Source organism: Aegilops tauschii, chromosome 6 (genome assembly GCF_002575655.3).
Source record: "Aegilops tauschii subsp. strangulata cultivar AL8/78 chromosome 6, Aet v6.0, whole genome shotgun sequence".
NCBI classification, from domain to species: Eukaryota; Viridiplantae; Streptophyta; class Magnoliopsida; order Poales; family Poaceae; genus Aegilops; species Aegilops tauschii.
Genome location: NC_053040.3, coordinates 439,781,192 through 439,803,140, shown reverse-complemented (window position 1 = coordinate 439,803,140; position 21,949 = coordinate 439,781,192).

Here is a 21,949-nt window from a genome sequence, read left to right as displayed (position 1 = left end):
GCCTGACGGCGGGGCTTGCCCACTACTTCAAGTTAACGGAGGACGGCCTGCTCTCCGTCAAGGTCTTTGGAGATCTTGGAACTCGCCTGAAGTGCTGCATGGAGAGCTCCCCCGACGATGAAGATTCCTCCTCGAGTGGGAGTGACGAGGAGGACAGCGACAACGACGACGAGGGAGTCAAGCGGCAGGATGCCGACTCCGATTTCGACTGATCGCGTCGCCCCTCCCTCGGCCTCGCGCCCTGCCGAGGGCCTTCCTCGTCAAGCTCTCCATCGGGGCTCTCCCCGTCGTCTCCTTGGGCGGCTGGCGTAGGAGGGCCGGAGAAGGCGAAGAAGGCGGGCGGCGGCCATCAAATCGGAGTACGCAGGCACCGACGCCTTCTTCGCGTATTGCCGGCCCGCTGCCTCGTCTTCCAGCTCCTTTCCCGGCACCAAGATGTTCTCTTGGTGCCTTCTGCTCCTCGTACCTTGCCTAGGCACTCTTTTTGCCCTCCTACTGTCTTGTTCCACCTTCTGAGGAGAGGGACAAGAAAGGGATTACGGGCATCTCATCTCTTTTTAGTTCGTAAGCCCCCGGGCACTTGTTAGATTTAAAACTTGTAATCCCCTTGCTCATGTTTTCTTATTCTGTACGAACTGTACCTGTATGGGACGTTTTTAATGAAAAATGGAGCTTGCCGGGTTCTTTGCGCGTGAGCGAGGCCCATGCCAAGGAACGAGTCCTTGTTATTCTATGATAAACATTCTTGTCCGGCAATAGGCCTTGCCGTCCCCCCACTTCAGTCGACCATTCTCGCGCTCTTTGCGGAGGCAGGGGCGAAGTAGAGTTAGGCCCCTTGTGTATTTCCTGGCCACCGCGTCTGCGACCCGGTTCTGTCCCAGTGGCTCGGGTACAAGAAGAAAGGGGAGCACGGAGGTTTCGGATTTAAACGATGTCTCATCTGTCCCAGTTCCATACGAAAATGTATAACAGGGGACGAAAGACTTATCTGAATCCACAGCCCCCGGCAACCTTGGCTTGCCGTGGTCGGATCCTTGTGTCTTCAGCCCCCGGTCGTTTTGGCTTGCTGGGGTCGGAGCGCCGGTCTGTTCTTTTTCTCCCAAGCGGCTCAGCAAAAGTATCCACGTGCCCTGCGAACCAAAGAGGGCAGAAAGACGCACACTCGACCTCTAGGCTAGGGGTTAGTCGCCGCTAAGCACTATCAACCCTAACCGAGGGAGAGACTCAACCTAGCATGCATGCTATAACTTAGGGCGCCAGCGCTTCGTTTATTTATGATCAGGGTATGTGCCTGGCTCTGTACAGAGGGTTACATGCCTTGTCGGCAAAGCTTGTACAAAAGGTGGCTTGCTGGGAGGCCCGGCAAGCCGCGCCTTATGGGTAAATTTGCGAAGATGCTCGATGTTCCAGGAGTTGCTCACTGGGACAGCATCTTTGGTCTCCAGGCGGACTGCGCCGGGCCTGGTGACTCGTATTACCCGATGAGGGCCTTCCCACTTCGGCATCAACTTGTTGGAATACTTGGCCGACTGAACGCGCCGAAGAACAAGGTCGCCTTCCTCAAAGCTTCGGGCATGAACCTTGCGGCTATGGTAGCGGCGCAAGGCTTGCTGGTAGCGTGCTGCTCTCACAGCCGCCCGAAGACGATCTTCCTCAAGGAGCGTTGCGTCATCTTGCCGCAATTGCTCTTGCCCAAGCTCGTCGTAAGCGAGCACTCGAGGTGACCCGTATATGAGTTCCGTGGGGAGAACTGCTTCTGCCCCGTATACCAGGGCAAAGGGTGTCTGGCCGGTGGCTTGATTTGGCGTCGTCCTGATCGACCAAAGAACCGCCAGCAACTCATCAATCCAGCGCCTTCCGCTCTTGTGCAGCTTATCAAAAGTCTTTGTCCTCATGCCTTGCAACACTTCAGCATTTGCCCTCTCTGCCTGGCCGTTGCTCCGTGGATGTGCCACGGAGGCGAAACAGACCTTGCTGCTGAGGTCTTGGATGTATTGCATGAAGGTGTGGCTTGTGAACTGCGTGCCGTTGTCGGTGATGACCCTATTGGGCACACCAAAACGGCAGACTAGTCCCTTGAAGAACTTGACGGCTGACTGTGCTGTCACCTTCCTCACTGCTTCCACCTCCGGCCACTTTGTGAACTTTTCGATTGCAACGTACAAGTACTCAAAGCCCCCGACAGCATGGGGGAAGGGGCCCAGTATGTCGAGCCCCCAGACCGAGAATGGCCAGGAGAGAGGGATTGTTTGAAGGGCCTGAGCTGGTTTATGAAGCTTCTTTGAATGGAACTGACATGCTTCACACTTGGTTACTAGTGTCGTCGCATCCTGGAGGGCATTGGGCCAGTGGAAACCCTGCTGGAACGTCTTGCCAGCAAGGGCCCTCGACCCTATGTGGGAGCCACATATGCCTTCGGGTATCTCCGCCAACAGCTCCAGTCCTTCCTCCCGGGAAACGCACTTCAATTTCACACCGTTCGGTCTCTTATTGTACAGGACGTCATCGACGAACTGATACATAGCAGACCGACGGGCTACTTTCTCCGCTTCTTCCTACTCCTCAGGAAGCTCCCCCGTTTGGAGGAATCGTACGGTATGCTGTGCCCACGCCGGAGCCTTGGGCTCGATGGCAAGGACCAAAGGCATTTATTTTGCCATGGGAGCGGGTGTCTCTACGACCAAGGCTTGACGGCCTGCTGGAGTCGGTAGCTCTTCGGCAGGCTCAGGGTCCATGGCAACACCCTTGCCGGCGGCCCCTGGGGGCTCAGCAGGAAAGTACTTGCCGGGGCCTGATTTCCTTCGCTTGTTCTGCTCCGTTGATGGTTCAACGGATGGTTTAGTTAACCGAAGCAAAAAGGTACCTGGTTTCACAGGTAGCTTGAATGCAGCGCGCTTTGACAAGTAATCGGCGATGTCGTTCTCCGCTCGAGGAACGTGCTCCGCTTGTATACCGTCAAAGCGCTCCTCCAGCTTCCTCACCTCATCTACGTAGGCCTCCATCAACGGGCTCTGATAATGATTGTTGACTTGTCTGACGACAAGCGGCGAATCAACCCTGACGATGAGCTTTTTGACTCCGAGGTCTGCCGCGATCCTGAGACTGGCAAGCAACCCCTCGTACTCAGCAGTGTTGTTGGTGGACATATCCCTAGGAAAGTGCATCTGGATTACATACTTGAGGTGCTCTCCGGTGGGTGCGACGTGCAGCAAACCACAACCGGTGCCTTGCAGCGAGAAAGCCCCGTCAAAGTACATAATCCAGTCGCGAGCTGTTTCCTTGCTGGGGAGAGTGGTCTCCTGGATCTCTTCATCAGGCGTTGAGGTCCATTCTGCAATGAACTCCGCCAGGACTCTACAATGGATTGTTGAAGTACTTTCAAACTTCAGCCCAAAACTTGATAACTCCAAGGCCCACTCCACAATCCTTCCGGTTGCGTCTGGGTTGTGCAGTATCCGTTGCAACGGGAGGCGGGTGACAACAGTGATCTCGTGGGCTTGGAAGTAATGACCCAGCTTCCTCGAGGCCATAAGGAGGCCGAAGAGCAATTTCTGCACACCGGAATATCTTGACCTAGCCCCCTGCAAGAGGGAGCTAACAAAGTAAACCAGGTGCTGCATCTTCTTCTTCTTCTGCACCACTCCACTTGACTGTGCGGGCTCTGTCCTGATGGCGTCAGACTCTGCCGGGATCCTTGCCTTGCCGGCACCAGGCCCTGCCGGGGGAGTCTCTGACTTGCTGTCTGCCAGTCCTGCCGTTGCCTCTGCCTCTTCGTCAACCTCCCTCTGCGCCACTAGCGCGACACTGACCACTTGATTCGTTGCCGCCAGATACAACAACAACGGCTCTTGTGGTTTAGGCGCAACTAGTATCGGTGTAGAGGAAAGGTATCTCTTCAGGTCATGCAATGCCGCCTCGGCCTCTGGGGTCCACTCCATTTGGCCCGCCTTCTTCAAGATCTGGAAAAAGGGAAGGGCGCGCTCAGCAGACTTGGAGATGAATCGGCTCATGGCGGCAACGCAGCCAGTGAGCCGACGCACATCCTTGATCTGCTTCGGCGCCTCAATCTGCTCGATAGCCTTGATCTTGTCTAGGTTTTCCTCGATCCCACGCTGCGACACAAAGAACCCGAGAAGTTTGCCGGACGGAACGCCGAAGACACACTTCTCAGGGTTCAGCTTGAGGTTGATCTTGCGCAGGTTGGCAAACGTCTCTTCTAAGTCTTGTACAAGAGTTGCCCTGTCCTTGGTTTTGACCACTATGTCATCCATATAGGCTTCCATATTTCTATGTAGCTGGGGTTCAAAACCAATTTGGACTGCCCTTGCAAATGTTGAACCAGCACTCTTCAACCCGAAAGGCATCCGTAAAAAGCAATACGTACCATATGGGGTGATGAATGTTGTCTTCTCTTCGTCTTCTCTTGTCATGAAGATCTGGTGGTAGCCCGAGTAGGCGTCGAGGAATGATAACAGATCACACCCGGCCGTGGAGTCAACAATCTGGTTGATGCGCGACAACGGGAAGGGGTCCTTAGGACAAACTTTATTGATATATGTGTAGTCAATACACATCCTCCACTCCCCGTTTGCCTTGCGCACCACCACCGGATTGGCCAACCATGTCGGATGGAGCACTCCCCTCACCAAGCCTGCTGCTTCTAATTTCCTGATCTCCTCTGTGATGAATTCCTGCCGTTCCAAAGCTTGCTTCCTGACCTTCTGCTTGACGGGTCGCGCATGGGGCCAGACAGCAAGATGGTGCTCAATCACTTCCCCGGGAACGCCGGGGATGTCAGATGCTTGCCACGCAAACACATCGACATTCGCCCGCAGGAAAGTGACGAGCGCGCCTTCCTATTTGCTGTCGAGGGTGGAGCTTATGGTGAAAGCCCCTCCCGTGCCATCCTCCCTGACGGACACCTTCTTGGTCTCTGTTGGCACAGCTCTGGATTTCTTTCTCTTGCCGGTGGAGCTCTCTGGCACATCCTCGACGGTAGCAAAACACTCCGAAGAGGTGCGCTTGCCGGAGTCGGTGCGAGAGGTCTTGCCAGTCTTCTTCTTCCCTCACGGGGCTTCAGCGGCAGGAGCAAGTGCCTTGCCGGCAGCTGCTGCAACTGCTTCCCGGTAGAGTAGGACGGCGCAGATCAGCGCGCCCTTCTTGTCAAAGGGGACGGTGATGATGTTCATCGGCCCAGGCATCTTCAGCGTGTTGTAGGCATAGTGCGACGCTGCCATGAACTTGGCTAGTGCTGGGTGGCCGAGGATCCCGTTGTAGGGCAAGGGGATCTCGGCTACATCGAAGACAATCCTCTCCATCCTGTAGTTCAATTCGCCTCCAAACGTCACAGGCAATGCGACCTTCCCCTTCGGCTGGCTCCTTCCCGGGTTGACCCCTTGAAACTTGCCCGTTTCCTCGAGGTCCCCATCAGGAATTTGCAGCCTTTTGATCACAACGGGTGAGATCAAGTTCAGACCGGCCCTGCCGTCAACCAGCATCTTGTTCACCTTGAGGTTGCGTATCGTTGGTGAGACCAACAACGGCAAACACCCAACCGCAGTTGTGCGGTCAGGGTGGTCCTCGGCGTCAAAGATGAGGGGCGTGCTAGACCACTTCAGCGGCTTCTGAGCGTCGAACGAGGGCTCCGCTGCTGTGATCTCACGCGCCTACTGTTTGAGCTGGCGGCGAGAAGTATGCAGGGAGGCACCACCGTTGACGCACATGGCCTCTGTAGCCTTCTGAAACTCTTGCTCGCCGGACTCATCGTCCTCGTCATGATCGTCGTCTTCTTGCTTCTTGTCGCGGCCCCGAGCGGGCCTCTCTTGTTGGTTGTCCTTGCCACGGCGGCCTCCTTGGCCGCCACGCTTCTTGCCGGGTCCTTCGGCACCATCCTGACCCTTCTCCTTGTCCCGCCTCTCATACTCGGCCTTTTGCTTCTCAACAAGCAGCTCGACTTGTCGGCAGTTCTGGAGGTCGTGGCCCTTGGTGCGATGGATCTTGCAATACTGCTTGTCGGAGCCCCCCGGCTTGTTGGTAGCCGCCAAGGCCCAGCAAGGGGTGCACCCGGCAATTTCCTTGCCGGGGTCGTCTGCCTTAGCCTTCTTGGCGGCGCCGGTGCTGTCGGATCCCTCGACGGCAAGCACGGTCTTGCCCTTGCGTTTCCTGTTGCGATGTTGGCCCTTCTTCGTCGGGGCGGCGGCATCTTCATCAGTAGAGTCGGTTTCCGCGCCGGCGTCCTTGCCGGGGTACTTCCTTCCCTCTTCAGCCCGGGCGCACCTATTGGCCAGAACATAAAGTTCGGCCACATCCTTAACCTTGTTCATCGCCAGCTCTTCGCGCATCTTGCGGTTGCGCACGTTCTGATGGAACGCGCTAATCACGGCGGCGGGATGAACATTGGGGATGTTGTACTGCACCCGGCTGAACCTCTGGATGTACTTGCGCAGGGTTTCCCCTTCCTTCTGGGGAATGATATGCAAATCACTGGCCTGGCCATGAGCTTGGTGGCCCCCGGTGAAGGCACCAATGAACTCATGGCACAGATCCGACCAAGAAGAAATGGAATCCGCCGGCAAGTGCATCAACCAAGACATGACGTTGGGCTTCAGTGCCAATGGGAAGTAATTGGCAAGCACCTTGTCCTCGCGAGCTCCGGCAGCATGCATCGCGATGGTGTAGATGCTGAGGAACTCTGACGGATGGGTCTTGCCATTGTACTTCTCGCCGACGTCGGGCTTGAACGTGCGGTGGGACGACCACTGGAACTGCCGCAGCTCACGGGTAAAGGCCGGGCAACCCACCTCGTAAGGTAGGCCGCCGGAGGCCCCCGGTGCTGGGTGGTCCATAGCGGGTCCCGCCCGTTTATCCGACTGGTGGCGTGTATCGCGCCGGCGCTCGATAGTGGTTCGAGCATCTTCGTGGGCTCGTTCTCGAAGAACTTGGCGTTGGTCGCGGTGGGTCCGTGGGTCGGACGACGCTATGGAAATATTATCACAAGCGTCATTGCGACGGACCAACACCCGCGGTGGCTGGCGTGGAGGAGGAGAGTGCACCGTGGCCGCAGCACTCCCGGCCCCTCCACCGCTGGCATGCGGTGGTTCGACGGAGCACCGACCCGAGGGCCCCGCCGGCCACAGATCGTCTTTATTGGCGACGACGACGAGGCTCCGGATGGTGGCTCTCCACTCATCGAGCTTCTCCGCAGCAGGAGGGAAGTCAAGGAGCAGCTGCGCGCACGCCAAAGCTTTTGCTAGCGTGGGTGGTGGCGACGGCTGCGTGGACCGTGGCGTGCTTCGACTTCTAACCACGTTAGAAGGAGCTCTATCACGGCCCAGCGGCTGCGTGCCATTTTCGCCAGCACTTCGGCGGGCATATTGGACTCCTTCGTCCCGTAGATGATGCACGTGGGTCTTCCCACGACGGCGTCCGGGGTCTCCAGCGTGGTCGCGCTTGCTACCTCTTGAGCACCGCGTTGGTTTTCCCTTGAAGAGGAAAGGGTGATGCAGCAAAGTAGCGTAAGTATTTCCCTCAGTTTTTGAGAACCAAGGTATCAATCCATTAGGAGACCATGCTCAAGTCCCGCGCACCTACACAAACAAATAAGAACCTCGCAACCAACGCAATAAAGGGGTTGTCAATCCCTTCACGGTCACTTACGAGAGTGAGATTTGATAGATATGATAAGATAATATTTTTGGTATTTTTATGATAAAGATGCAAAGTAAAATAAACGGCAATAAAAATAACTGGTGTAGGAAGATTAATATGATGGAGAATAGACCTGGAGGCCATAGGTTTCACTAGTGGCTTCTCTCAAGAGCATAAGTATTACGGTGGGTGAACAAATTACTGTCGAGCAATTGATAGAATTGAGCATGGTTATGAGAATGTCCAGGTATGATCATGTATATAGGCATCACGTCCGTGACAAGTAGACCGACTCCTGTCTGCATCTACTACTATTACTCCACACATAGACCGCTACCCAGCATGCATCTAGAGTATTAAGTTCATAAGAATAGAGTAACGCTTTAAGTAAGATGACATGATGTAGAGGGATAAACTCATGCAATATGATATAAAGCCGATCTTGTTATCCTCGATGGCAACAATACAATACGTGCCTTGCTGCCCCTGCTGTCACTGGGAAAGGACACCGCAAGATTGAACCCAAAGCTAAGCACTTCTCCCATTGCAAGAAAGATCAATCTAGTAGGCCAAACCAAACTGATAATTCGAAGAGACTTGCAAAGATAACCAATCATACATAAAAGAATTCAGAGGAGATTCAAATATTGTTCATAGATAAACTTGATCGTAAACCCACAATTCATCGGTCTCGACAAACACACAGCAAAAGAAGATTACATCGAATAGATCTCCAAAAGAATCAAGGAGAACTTTGTATTGAGATCCAAAGAGAGAGAAGAAGCCATCTAGCTAATAACTATGGACCCGAAGGTCTGAGGTAAACTACTCACACATCATCGGAGAGGCTATGGTGTTGATCTAGAAGCCTTCCGTGAACGATGCCCCCTCCGGGGGACCTCCGGAACAGGCCCTAAGATGGGATCTCACGGGTACAGAAGGTTGCGGCGGTGGAATTAGGTTTTCGTGGATGCCCCCGATGGTTTGGGGGTACGTAGGTATATAGGAGGAAGAAGTACGTCGGTGGAGCAACATGGGCCCCACGAGGGTGGAGGGCGCGCCTGGGGGGGGGGGGGGTAGGCGCGCCCCCCTGCCTCGTGCTCTCCTCGTTGATTACTTTACGTAGACTCCAAGTCCTCTGGATCACGTTTGTTCCGAAAATCACGTTCCCGAAGGTTTCATTCCATTTGGACTCCGTTTGATATTCTTTTTCTGCGAAACACTGAAATAGGCAAAAACAACAATTCGGGATGGGCCTCCGGTTAATAGGTTAGTCCCAAAAATAATATAAAAGTGTATACTAAAGCCCATTAAACATCCAAAATAGAATATAATATAGCATGGAACAATCAAAAATTATAGATACGTTGGAGACGTATCAAGCATCCCCCAGCTTAATTCCTGCTCGTCCTCGAGTAGGTAAATGATAAAACAGAATTTTTGATGCGGAATGCTACTTGGCATAATTTTCAATGTAATTCTCTTAATTGTGGTATGAATGTTCAGATCCGAAAGGTTCAAGACAAAAGTTTAATATTGACATAAAAATAATAATACTTCAAGCATACTAACTAAGCAATTATGTCTTCTCAAAATAACATGGCCAATGAAAGTTATCCCTACAAAATCATAGTCTGGCTATGCTCTATCTTCATCACACAAAGTATTTAATCATGCACAACCCCGATGACAAGCCAAGCAATTGTTTCATACTTTTGGTGTTCTCAAACTTTTCAATCTTCACGCAATACATGAGCGTGAGCCATGGACATAGCACTATATGTGGAATAGAATAGTGGTTGTGGAGAAAACAAAAAAGGAGAAGATAGTCTCACATCAACTAGGCGTATCAACGGGCTATGGAGATGCCCATCAATAGATATCAATGTGAGTGAGTAGGGATTGCCATGCAATGGATGCACTAGAGCTATAAGTATATGAAAGCTCAACAAAAGAAACTAAGTGGGTGTGCATCCAACTTGTTTGCTCATGAAGACCTAGGGCAATTTTGAGGAAGCCCATCATTGGAATATACAAGCCAAGTTCTATAATGAAAATTTCCCACTAGTATATGAAAGTTATATCATAGGAGACTCTCTATCATGAAGATCATGGTGCTACTTTGAAGCACAAGTGTGGTAAAAGGATAGTAGCATTGTCCCTTCTCTCTTTTCCTCTCATTTTTTCTTTGGCCTTTTCTCTTCTCTTTTTTATGGCCTCCCTTTTTTTTAGTCCGGAGTCTCATCCCGACTTAGGGGGAATCACAGTCTCCATCATCCTTTCCTCACTTGGGACAATGCTATAATAATGATGATCATCACACTTTTATTTTCTTTACAACTCAAGAATTACAACTCAAAACTTAGAACAAAATATGACTCTATGTGGATGCCTCCGGCGGTGTACCGGGATATGCAATGAATCAAGAGTGACATGTATGAAAGAATTATGAACGGTGGATTTTCCACAAATACGATGTCAACTACATGATCATGCAAAGCAATATGACAATGATGAAGCGTGTCATAGTAAACGGAACAGTGGTAAGTTGCATGGCAATATATCTCGGAATGGCTATGGAAATGCCATAATAGGTAGGTATGGTGGCTGTTTTGAGGAAGGTAGACGGTGGGTGTATGATACCGGCGAAAAGTGCGCGGTATTAGAGAGGCTAGCAATGGTGGAAGGATGAGAGTGTGTATAATCCATGGACTCAACATTAGTCATAAAGAACTCATATACTTGTTGCAAAAATCTACAAGTTATCAAAGCAAAGTATTACGCGCATGCTCCTAGGGGGATAGATTGGTAGGAAAAGACCATCGCTCGTCCCCGACCGCCACTCATAAGGAAGACAATCAATAAATAAATCATGCTCCGACTTCATCACATAATGGTTCACCATACGTGCATGCTACGGGAATCACAAACTTTAACACAAGTATTTCTCAAATTCACAACTACTCAACTAGCATGACTCTAATATCACCATCTTCATATCTCAAAACAATTATCAAGCATCAAACTTCTCATAGTATTCAACACACTCATAAGATTTTTTTTACTAATCTTGGATGCCTATCATAATTAGAGCAAATTACCATGCTGTTTTGTAGGACTCTCAAAATAATATAAGTGAAGCATGAGAGAACAATAGTTTCTATAAAACAAATCCACCACCGTGCTCTAAAAGATATAAGTGGAGCACTAGAGCAAAAACTACATAGCTCAAAAGATATAAGTGAAGCACATAGAGTATTCTAATAAATTCCGAATCAAGTGTGTCTCTCTCAAAAGGTGTGTACAGCAAGGATGATTGTGGCAAGATAAAAATCAAAGACTCAAATCATACAAGACTCTCCAAGCAAAACACATATCATGCGGAGGATAAAAATATAGCTCCAAGTAAAGTTACCGATGGACGAAGACGAAAGAGGGGATGCCTTCCGCGGCATCCCCAAGCTTTGGCTTTTAGGTGTCCTTATATTATCTTGGGGTGCCATGGGCATCCCCAATCTTAGGCTCTTGCCACTCCTTGTTCTGTAATCCATCGAATCTTTTACCCAAAACTTGAAAACTTCACAACACAAAACTTAACAGAAAATCTCGTGAGCTCCGTTAGCGAAAGAAAACAAAACACCACTTCAAGGTACTGTAATGAACTCATTATTTATTTATATTGGTGTTAAACCTACTGTATTCCAACTTCTCTATGGTTTATAAACTCTTTTACTAGCCATAGATTCATCAAAATAAGCAAACAACACACGAAAAACTGAATCTGTCAAAAACAGAACAGTCTGTAGTAATCTGTAATTAACGCAAACTTCTGGAACTCAAAAAATTCTACCAAAATAGGAAGGCCTAGACAATTTCTTTATTAATCTACTGCAATTGGAATCAGTATTTTATCATGTTCTGGTGATTTTTAACAATTTGTTCGTGAACAGAAAGTTTCTGGAATTTTCAGCAAGATCAAATAACTATCATCCAAGAAGATCCTATAGGTTTAACTTGGCACAAACACTAATGAAAACATAAAAACAAATCTAACCAGAGGATAGATCAAATATTTATTCCTAAACAGAAGCAAAAAGCAAAAAAACTAAAATAAAATTGGGTTGCCTCCCAACAAGCGCTATCGTTTAACGCCCCAAGCTAGGCATAAAAGCGAGGATAGATCTAGGTGTTATCATCTTGGACATGCGATCTTTTTGCGGAGTTATGCTCGAATCCGGGAGGTTCTTTACGTTTCCCTTCATATTCATAAATTTTGAGATCCAAAGAATCCAACCGTTTATTGCAAAGAGTGATCAACATATTCATGCGGTTAAGATTCACGCTAACACTCTTAAGAGGTTCAAGAGACTTTTGTAAAATTTTCGTTACTTTGCAAATCTTCTCAAAGACTTGTGTCTCTTCCTGGATATGATGTGGCCCCTTTTGTTGAGGTAGTGCTCCCACTATCCCCTCTATGATTTCATGCGCAATACTGGGATCAATTTCTATAAAATTTCCTTTAGCAACGCAATCCAAAAGTTGTCTCTGAGACAAATTTAAACCAACATAAAACTTACGAAGCAGAATTCTAAAATTCACCTCTAAGGTACAGTTACGATAAGATTCCATCATCCTAAACAAAGCATCTTTTAAGTTTTCTCCTTGTCTTTGCTTGAAGTGAAGAACCTCAAACTCAGGGGACAAAGGAGTAGATAAAGGACTAGCCATAACGACGAAGCAAGCGAAAAAGAGGCGAACGGAAAAGAGGGCGAATAAAACGGCAAGGGTGAAGTGGGGGAGAGGAAAACGAGAGGCAAATGGCAAATAATGTAATGCGAGGGATAAGAGTTAGTGATGGGTACTTGGTATGTCTTGACTTGACTTGACTTGGCGCGAATCTCCCCGGCAACGGTGCCAGAAATCCTTCTTGCTACCTCTTGAGCACTACGTTGGTTTTCCCTTGATGAGGAAAGGGTGATGCAGCAAAGTAGCGTAAGTATTTCCCTCAGTTTTATAGAACCAAGGTATCAATCCAGTAGGAGACCACGCTCAAGTCCCGCGCATCTACACAAACAAATAAGAACCTCGCAACCAACACAATAAAGGGGTTGTCAATCCCTTCACGGTCACTTACGATAGTGAGATATGATAAGATAATATTTTTGGTATTTTTATGATAAAGATGCAAAGTAAAATAAACGGCAATAAAAATAACTAAGTCTAGGAAGATTAATATGATGGAGAATAGACCCGGGGGCCATAGGTTTCACTAGTGGCTTCTCTCAACAGCATAAGTATTACGGTGGGTGAACAAATTACTGTCGAGCAATTGATAGAATTGAGCATAGTTATGAGAATATCTAGGTATGATCATGTATATAGGCATCACGTCCGTGACAAGTAGACCGACTCCTGCCTGCATCTACTACTATTACTCCACACATCGACCGCTATCCAGCATGCATCTAGAGTATTAAGTTCATAAGAACAGAGTAACGCTTTAAGTAAGATGACATGATGCAGAGGGATAAACTCATGCAATATGATATAAACCCCATCTTGTTATCCTCGATGGCAACAATACAATACGTGCCTTGCTTCCCCTGCTGTCACTGGGAAAGGACACCGCAAGATTGAACCCAAAGCTAAGAACTTCTCCCATTGCAAGAAAGATCAATCTAGTAGGCCAAACCAAACTGATAATTCGAAGATAATTGCAAAGATAACCAATCATACATAAAAGAATTCAGAGGAGATTCAAATATTGCTCATAGATAAACTTGATCATAAACCCACAATTCATCGGTCTCGACAAACACACCACAAAAGAAGATTACAAATAGATCTCCAAAAGAATCAAGGAGAACTTTGTGTTGAGATCCAAAGAGAGAGAAGAAGCCATCTAGCTAATAACTATGGACCCAAAGGTCTGAGGTAAACTACTCACACATCATCGGAGAGGCTATGGTGTTGATGTAGAAGCCCTCCGTGATCAATGCCCCCTCCGGCGGAGCCCCGGAAAAGGCCCCAAGATGGGATCTCACGGGTACAGAAGGTTGCGGCGGTGGAATTAGGTTTTCATGGATGCCCCTGATGGTTTGGGGGTACGTAGGTATACATAGGAGGAAGAAGTACGTCGGTAGAGCAACATGGGTCCCACGAGGGTGGAGGGCGCGCCCGGCGGGGGGGGGGGGGGGGGGGGGTAGGCGCGCCCCCTGCCTCATTCTCTCCTCGTTGATTGCTTTACGTAGACTCCAAGTCCTCTGGATCACGTTTGTTCCGAAAATCACGTTCCCGAAGGTTTCATTCCGTTTGGACTCCGTTTGATATTCTTTTTCTGTGAAACACTGAAATAGGCAAAAAACAACAATTCGGGTTGGGCCTCCAGTTAATAGGTTAGTCCCAAAAATATTATAAATGTTGGGGGTTGGGTGCGACATATGCCAATGGATGGCTTATCATGGTGGGAGAGAGTAGAACGTCGCCGGTGCCTGGAAGCGGGATGAGGCGTAGACACGAACACCGGCGTACTTTACCCAGGTTTGGGGCTCTCCTAGGAGATAACACCCCTGGTCCTGCTCTGCGGGGTCTCCGCATGATCACTAAGGCACTAGTGAGTACAATGGTGCTCCTCGAGCTGTATGCTAGGGGTAGAAGAAGGCAAGGCTAGCTCTCCTCTTCCCCTAGGTGCTGGTCTAATTCTAATAGGTTGGAACCCTTTGCATGGGTGCCCTGGGGTTTTTATATAGGCCTAACCCCCCAAGGGTACAATGGTAATCTGGCCAGGTGTAGGACCCGGCTGTCAGTGTCTCTGGTCGCCGGCTTCTCCGCCGGCCGCTGGGGCCCGCCGCCTGGTGGGCCCCGCCGACTGGTCTGGTGCAGAGCCGACAGGCCGCTCCCGCCGCTCGCGGGTCTTGCCGGCTGCTGATCACTGTAGCCGTGATGCTAATGACGCAGGCTTGGTCGGGGGGCATGGCTACAGTCCCGCCGCGTGGCGGGCGATCACTGTACCCACACCGTGTCTCATCTGGTTGATGGCGCACGGGGCCCGAGGGAGGGACAAGCCGCGTGCTGGAAGCCGGCCTCCCTCGGGTCCGACTGGCCTAGCTTCCTCCGTCTCCAGGGCTCTCGTTGCACGGTAGGGCCCGCCGCTTGCAAGCCGTACCGACAGGCCGTCGTGGGAACATGACTCCGCCTGCCAGGAGTGACGTCCAGGGGGGAGTGGCAACAGTGTCGCGTCGTGCGGAGATCTCCACCCGTACGAGGCGCTGTGGCCACGCCCGACCCTGGATTCGGGGGGATGGGCTATGCTGTAGCCACACCCTGTCTTGTCTTCTTGATGAGGGCGCAGACTTTGAGGGCACCACGGGCCGACTGCTAGGGGTCGCCTCTCTGGAGGCCGCCCACCAGGAGTCGGCCTGCTGTGATGCCGTCTTCTGGAACTCGGCCGCCTCCTGACAGCCGGCCGTTCGGCCAACCGACCGCCAAAAGGCAGAGATCTATCTTGACATCTTGAGGGGCGCAGCCGGCCCCGATGTCTTGAAAGGTTCAGGGGCTCGGGTTAGGCTACCCGTGGCCCATTACTCCGACAATAAAAGTGTATAATAAAGCCCATTAAACATCCAAAACAGAATATAATATAGCATGGAACAATCAAAAATTATAGATACGTTGGAGACGTATCAGCGCTGCTCGTCGCGCGCACCCTGGGAAGAGCGCGTCGTGGGCGCCGGCGTAGGCGTCTTGGAGGTTGTTGCGCCGCCCTTGGGTGGCACAGCGATACTCCTGGAGGGCCCCGCGGCACCTGCGGGGGGTCCAGCCCCGTCTTTGGATTTGGCGATTGGCGGCCCGTCGTCTGGCGCACGAATGACGCCGCTCGCCAGGCTCTGACTGCCAGAGCGATGTTGGTGCTCGCGGGCCACGGCTCGGGTTCTGTCCGCGACCGGCCCGCTGCTCGTCCGCACCGGCACGGGTCGTTCGGTTCCTGACGAGCCGATCGTCGTGATCGTCTTCTTCTTGGGAGCCATGGCGATGAAGAATCGCTAGGCTAACTGCTAGATCAGATTCTCACGACTGCGTCCCTTGCCTGGCGCGCCAAAGATGTCGGTGGGAAGCGACACCTATGGGATCACAAGAATCCCTACTACCGTTGGCAGGGCGCGGGGTCGTGAGAAGAGCAGGTCTAACAGGAAGCACACGGATCGTTTACCCAAGTTCGGGCCGCGAGGATGCGTAATACCCTAGTCCTGCTTTGGTGGATGTATTGAGCGTTCTTGTGTTCTTGAGCTAGCTACGGGGTGCAACTTGCCCAAAAGAGCCGAATCCCTCTCCGGTATGCCATGGGCCTCCTTTTATAGTCGAAAGGGGCTGCCACAGTGGCACACAGGAGGTGGAAAGGTCTACAGTGCTGCGAGCTTGTCGCCCGTATTACAGGACAAGACGCATTTAATGCATCGCTTAGGTGTCCCTTAGCTTTATCGGCGACGGAACAGGGCCCGTCCCGTCCGTCGCTGCCTCGCCTTGCTTCCACACGCGCCCAGGACAGCGATGCATGTGGTGCCATGTAGGCAGGCAGGCAGCTGAGGTAGCGCGGTGACAGGGTCTTCACGAAGATCTGCATGCCACCACGCAGGTGCTTGCTGAGTTGGCTTGGAAGCCGCCCGTCGCCACGCAGGTGCCTGCCCAACTGGTTGAGCTAGCAGCTGCTTGGGGACGACAGTGGAGTCTTGGCCGGCGCGGGCCTGGCGGTGGCCCCGCGGATGCCCCTGGCAAGGGTCTTGCCGGGGGCCCAGCAAGGATCTTGCCGTGGCGTTGCAGTCGTCCCGGCAAGGCGCTTGCCAGGGGTCTTGTGGATTCCCTCGGCTGGGATCCCGCCGAGGGTTGCCGTCATCTGGTCATCATCTGATCTCACATGTTTATGATCTTGACAAAGATCTGCATGCCACCGCAGAGGTGCCTCCCGAGCCTTGGTTCCAACGTAGTCGTTGGCGGCGTTTAGAACCCGTGGGCTCAAGGGTGGTCCTGCCGGGGGAGGTCCACCTCGCCCTCTTGCTCTTTGGTGTTTCTGGTCTTGGCGTTGCCTTGACTGTCTTGTGCTCCGGCTTCTCTTCGGCTCCCCTCCTTTGCCCTGCTGAGTGTGGTCGTGGCACGCGCGCGGCTCTGACTGCTCGCGCACAAGTAAAGGGGTCAAAAGGAGAGCCCCTACTTTTGTACACCAACACTCCTCCCCCGACAAAGCATGCATCATTACCAGCATCGCTACAGTGCTTAGCAGCCAGCAAGACCCGCGAGGGGCGGGCGCGGCCTGTCGGCCAAGCACGAGACAGCCAGTAGGGCCCACCAGGCAGCGGGCCCCAGCTGCCGGCGGAGAAGCCGGCGACCATAGACACTGACGGCCGGGGCCACCACCCGGCCAGTACCTTTGTACCCCTGGGGGGTAGGCCTATATAAACCTCCAGGGCACCCATGCAAAGGGTTCAGACCTTAGTTCATCTACACACCCATATAGAGAGAGAGAGGAAGCTAGGGCCAGCCTTGTTCTTCTTCCCCATCTAGAGAAACAGCTCAAGGAGCAAGCTTGTAGCCACCATTGTTGCTTGAGTGATCATGCGGAGACTCCGCAGAGCAGGACTAGGGGTGTTATTTCCTAGGAGAGCCCCGAACCTGGGTAAGATTCGCCGGCGTGCATGTCTTCGCCTCATCCCGTTTTCTGGCACCGACGACGTCTTACTAGCCCCCTCCATGATAAGCCATCCTTTGGCATATGTCGCACGACACCCCCGACATTTGGCGCCCACCATGGGGCTAGGTGCACCGTCGTCCGGAGACCTGTTCTGGACGGGAACCCTCTTCCTCCCCAGCAAGCACAACCAGCCCGGCACGCCCGATGGCGTTAGCGCCGACGCGCTGCAGGGCGCGGAGATCGCCTGCGCAGCGGCTGGCCTCGCTGACCTTGTTGGCGAGATCTGCCTCTCCGACGAGCCCACGCCAGGTGCGGGCGTAGCCAGCTCTGAGAGCTGCCTCGTCGATCTCCTTGGCAAGCTCGACATCGCCAACGAGCCCGCCTCCGACCTGGAGTCGATCGGCTCCACCGACCCGATGCTTGTTGACTCCGACACCTCGTCCCTTGACGCCTTCCCCACCAACGTGGCGGTCATCGACGACCCTCTCCCTCGTGCCGACAGCGGCAGCGGCACCATCACGGAGGTGCTCGTCATCAGCCATGATGGAGCTTCTGGTAGCGGCACCCAAGACCCGCTCGAAGCGACGCTAAAAGACCTGTCTGCACCCATTGCCGAAGATGCCGATGCCGAGACGCTGGAAGCTCGCCGTGTCTTGCTCGTTGAGAGCGCCAAGAAGTTGGCCAGCATGAGACGCCTCTCGGAGGCCTACCAGCGCGAGATGGACCGCGCTGTTGGCGGCACGCCGGCTCCTGGCGGGCCCAGCCGCCTTGGCACGGTCCGGCAGCGTGGCGCAGCCATCACCAGCATGTTCGGGGCAGACCGCCCTGTCTACGCCACGCCCATGGAAAACATACGAGCTGCCCAGGCGGCAGCAGACGAGCTGGACAACCTCGAGGGTGACGAGCACCGCCACATGACGGAGCGCGTCCAACGGCTCATTGACGCGGCTGCCGAGCAGCAAGAAGCCGACTGCCGCGCCGAAGAACCCTACCGGCGGAATGACGACCCGCCTCCTTGCTGAGATCAAGGCGCGACCTCCCGGACGCCGACTGGTGGCGTCCGCGACAAACGAGACAAAGAGCCGGCTGCTAGCCGTAGCCGCACGCACATCACCATCGAGCGCAACCAAGATGGCCGCCTCCGAGAAGTAGAGCGACGGGACGATCGTCCGCCTCCTCCTCCTCCTCCTCGGAGGGTGAGGCGTGCTTCCCCGCCGCCTGTTGACCACCCAACTCTCGGCGACCGGCTGGGCCGCTGGGAGGGAATCGGAGAAAACGACGCCCGCCACCGGATCGACCGTCTCAATTGATCCCAGGCGCTAGAAGAAGAAGACGCGCTGGGCCCGCCTTGTTTTGGCCCCCGCATCCGCGACGAGCCCTTCCCCAAAGGATTCACGCTCCCACGAGATACGCCCAAGTACAATGGCTCTGTGAAGCCGGAGGACTGGCTTGTCGACTACTCCACAGCCGTCAGCATAGCGAACGACAACAAGCGCGTTGCCGTAAAGTACGTTCCGCTCATGCTCCAGGGCACGGCCCGGACATGGCTAAACAGCCTGAAGCCCCGCAGCATCAATAGCTGGGTAGATTTCACTGAAGTCTTCGTCCGCAACTTCACCAGCACCTACAAGCGGCCGCCCAAGCCTCGCCAGCTCTCGTTGTGCGTCCAAGGCCCCAACAAGTCCACCCCCGACTACCTGATGCGGTGGCTGAACTGCGCAACTCCTGCGAAGGGGTGCACGAGGTCCAAGCAATCGAGTACCTTCACTGTCGGGTGCCGAGAGGGCACTTTACTCAAGCACCGACTCCTCTGCGACAAGCCGGCCACACTCGACGTGCTACTGATCATAGCAGACAAGTACGCCACTGCCGACTCTTCCATGAAGTCGGAGCTCCGCGTGGATACTTCTGGGAAGGTACTCCCTCCGGCTCCTCAGACGCCGGCTGGAGACAACAGTCGGTGCCAGCAGCCGAACGATAACAAGCGCAAGGCCCAGCAGCCGGCTTCCACCAGCCGGTAGGTGGCAACAATCGAAGATCAACAACCTGAAGGGCAGCCACCCCCCAAGCGTCAGAAAGGCGGCAAGCCGGTTTGGTTACCTGCTTTCTCCTTTGAGCAAACCCTTGATTCCCCCTGCAAGTTCCATAGCGGTGCGAAGCCGTCCAACCATACCACTCGGAAATGCCACTGGCTTGTCCGCATCGCCAAGGGAGAAGGACTTCCCCCACCGCCTGCTGGCCCACCGGCTCCGCCTCCCCAGCAGCCGGCCGCCCGTCCAGCGGTCGGCGCGATCTAAGATGATTACCCCGAAGAGCATGGTGCATACGTTGTCTTCACCAGCGTTGCCAATGATAGACACAGCCGGCGACAGCAGCACCGAGAAGTGAACACAGTCGCCTCAACTGCTCCAGAGTTCATGCACTGGTCTGAGAGGCCTATCAGTTGGAGTCGGGCTGACCACCCGGAAGTAATGCCCTCCCCAGGTTCTTATGCATTGGTATTGGATGCCACCATTGCAACGGAGAGACGAGCTGCTCGTTTCTCCCGGATTCTGATAGATGGCGGTAGCAGCATCAACATCCTTTAGCGCGACACCATGGAGAAGCTGAAGATCAAAGAGAAACAGTTGGTCCCCAGTCAGACTGTGTTTCATGGCATTGTGCCCGGCTTGTCCTGCTCACCAAATGGCAAAGTCAAGATAGATGTCCTCTTCGGAGACAAGGATCATTTCCGCCGAGAAGCGATTTGGTTTGAGGTGGTTGACCTGGAGAGCCCTTACCATGTGCTCCTAGGCCGACCTGCCCTAGCCAAGTTTATGGCGGTGCCTCATTATGCCTACCTCAAGATGAAGATGCCGGGGACCAAGGGCATTATCACGATCATTGGAGATTATGAGAAGTCATCCGCTTGTGCTGCAGCCAGCAGCCGGCTGGCCGAGTCCCTCGTGATTGCGGCCGAGAAGAAGCTCCTCAACCAGGTGGTGGCCATGGCCGGCAAGCAGCTGGACCTGTCACCAGATCCCAAAGAGTCAGAAACTGAGGGCTCCTTCAAGCCGGCCAAAGAGGCAAAGAAGATCCCCTTGGACCCAGAGCACCCAGAGAGACACGCTGTCATAGGTGCCAACCTTGATAGCAAATAGGAAAGCGAGCTCGTCGATTTCCTCCGTGAGAATCGGGACATCTTTGCATGGTCTCCCAAAGACATGCCGGGTGTTCCGACGGATTTCGCCGAGCACAAGCTACATGTTAGAGCAGACGCCAAACCAGTCAGACAACCACTCCGCCGACTGTCGGAGGAGAAGAGATCGCCTGCCTGTTGGCAGCCGGCTTCATCATGGAAGTTTTCTTCCCAGAATGGCTTGCCAACCTAGTCCTTGTACTGAAGAAGAACAACAAGTGGCGCATGTGCATTGATTACACCAGTCTCAACAAAGCCTGCCCCAAGGATCCATTTGCGTTACCCCAGATTAACCAAGTAATAGACTCCACAGCCGGATGCGAGCTGTTGAGTCTCTTGGATGCCTACTCAGGTTACACCAGATCAAGCTGAACCCGGCAGACCGCCTGAAGACCGCCTTCATCACACCATTCGGAGCCTTCTGCTACCTGACCATGAAATTCGGCTTGAGAAATGCCGATGCCACGTTCCAGCGTTGCATGCAGAAGTGTCTCCTCAAGCAGCTCAGCAGAAATGCCCACGTCTTTGTAGATGATATTGTGGTGAAGACGGAGAAGCGCGGTACCCTCTTGGAAGATCTCAAGGAAATTTTTGAAAATCTGCGCCGATTTCAGATCAAGCTCAACCCCGAGAAATGAGTCTTTGGAGTACCAGCCGGCCAGCTACTTGGCTTCCTGGTCTCAGAGCGCGGCATCGAGTACAACCCTGTGAAGATCAAGGCCATCGAGAGGATGGAGAAACCCACCCGACTAAGAAACGTCCAGAAGTTCACCGGCTGTTTGGCATCCATCAGCCGCTTCATCAGTCGGCTGGGCGAGAAGGCTCTTCCCCAGTACCAGCTCATGAACTAGACCACACATTTCGAGTGGAATGACAAGGCAGATGAAGCTTTTTTCCAGCTGAAGAAGATGTTGACCATGCCGCCTGTCCTGGCGGCTCCGGCTGCTAAAGAACCTATGTACCTTTACATCGCCGCCACCAGCCGGGTGGTCAGCACTGTTATGGTGGTAGAACGCCCAGAAGACGACAGAGCCCAGCTCGTCCAGAGGCCCATGTACTATTTGAGCGAGGTGCTATCAGCCTCGAAGCAGAACTACCTTCACTACCATAAGATGTGCTACGGCGTGCACTTTGCCGCCAAGAAGCTGAAGCCATACTTTCAAGAGCACCCAATCACGGTTGTTTGCACTGCCCCACTTGCCGAGATCATTGGCAACAGAGATGCATCTGGCCGGGTGGCCAAATGGGCCATCGAGTTTGCCCCATACACCATCTTTTACCAGCCACGCACCGCCATCAAGTCCCAAGCACTGGCCGACTTCCTTGTTGACTGGGCCGAGACCTAGTACCTGTCGCCAACTCCAGACTCTATTCATTGGCGGATGCACTTCGATGGCTCAAAGATGTGCACCGGCTTGGGAGCCGGCATCGTTCTCACCTCT